Raw genomic sequence first — 1,418 nt, 5'->3', positions numbered from 1 at the left:
GTAGATGAGGCTCCTTAGCCGTGGTGAATGTTTCCACAGCAAAAGGCGCCTTAAGGTGAAAATCTGACCATGGATAAGGAAAATCATGATATAAAATCCCCACTATAATGCTTTGTGGTTATGTGATAACTATTACATTTTTATAAATTGTTTTAATTTTTGTGTGCATTCTAAAATGACATTTAATGCTGTTCAAAACTTTGTAGATTACTCATTAAAAGCAACTTTGTGGGCTGTCACCTTTGCATCTAGTGAGTTAATGTATGAACAAGTTAATGCAGAAACAGATGCAAATATAAGAAGATGGAAAACAAAGAAAACAAATTATCATGTTATCACATAGTACACAGATGATATCACATAAGGTGAGTACAGGTCTTTTTCTAATCACGCCCATCAGTTAATAACTTTATATAGATATAGATAAATCTATAGATAGATATTAGATATAGATATATATAGATAAAAAATTTTTTTAAACTTGTATTTTTTATTTTGTACTTCTTTTTTTTAATCATCTGTCGACTTTTTTGTTACATCTTTTTTTATTAAATACTTATTTACTTTTTTAGCAATCAGAGTATAAAATTAGAAGGCAAATGACTTTTATTTTTTTACACTGTATGTAGTATTGTTTTTTTAAAATTATTTAATGATTTAGATAAAAGAAAACAAATAACACACTAGAAAATCTTGTTGCCAAAAGTAGTTAGCAACTCTCAAAGTAAGATTTGTTTTAAAAGTTTGTGATTTAAGATAATTATTAAATAATCATATTAATATTTAAGATTTTATTCGTTTCTTTTCAGCTAAATCTGATTCATTAGATAAAGTTTGATGCGTGCTCTTATAGAAGAAAATATCGACTGATTCGTTAGATGTTTGAAGCGTGCTTTTATGGGAGAATAGATATATAAGTTTGAAGCGTGCTCTTCGTAAGTTGCAGATCTACGACTTCGTACTTATTACTTATTGGATATAAGGAGGATATTTTAACAAAAGTGCAGCTTTTATTACAAATTAAAAATTTTTATGTCAAGAACTAATATACTGACTAATAAAACCATGTATTTTAATACGTATTAGATATTTCCTCGACGATGAGTTTTTTTTCTTTACACGAATCCAAACACTTATTGTAATTATAAAGCATAATTATTACTTAAATATTACGTGCCAAAATTAACGTAAAAAGCACGTCTTTTGGACAGTTTGAGGGGACCAAAAAGTCACCTAAATATCGCGTGCCAAAAGTAACGTGAAAAACACGTCCATAAATCACGTGAATTGGTCATTTCATGAGGACCAAAAAGTCACCTAAATATCACGTGCCAAAAGTAACGTGAAAAACACGTCCATAAATCACGTGAATTGGTCATTTCATGAGGACCAAAAAGTCACCTAAATATCACGTGCCA

The 1,418-nt window shown here is 29.0% G+C and overlaps 1 long non-coding RNA gene across 1 annotated transcript; it reads left to right on the top strand.

Moving 5' to 3' along the window:
* Positions 1–504: 504 nt before the first annotated feature.
* Positions 505–1,076, top strand: LOC136086473 (uncharacterized). The gene is made up of 2 exons (XR_010641353.1): positions 505–724; positions 810–1,076. It is a non-coding gene; the product is annotated as an uncharacterized LOC136086473 (long non-coding RNA).
* Positions 1,077–1,418: the final 342 nt, after the last annotated feature.

This window comes from Hydra vulgaris, chromosome 10 (genome assembly GCF_038396675.1).
Source record: "Hydra vulgaris chromosome 10, alternate assembly HydraT2T_AEP".
NCBI classification, from domain to species: Eukaryota; Metazoa; Cnidaria; class Hydrozoa; order Anthoathecata; family Hydridae; genus Hydra; species Hydra vulgaris.
This window is presented reverse-complemented; position numbering and strand designations above follow the sequence as displayed.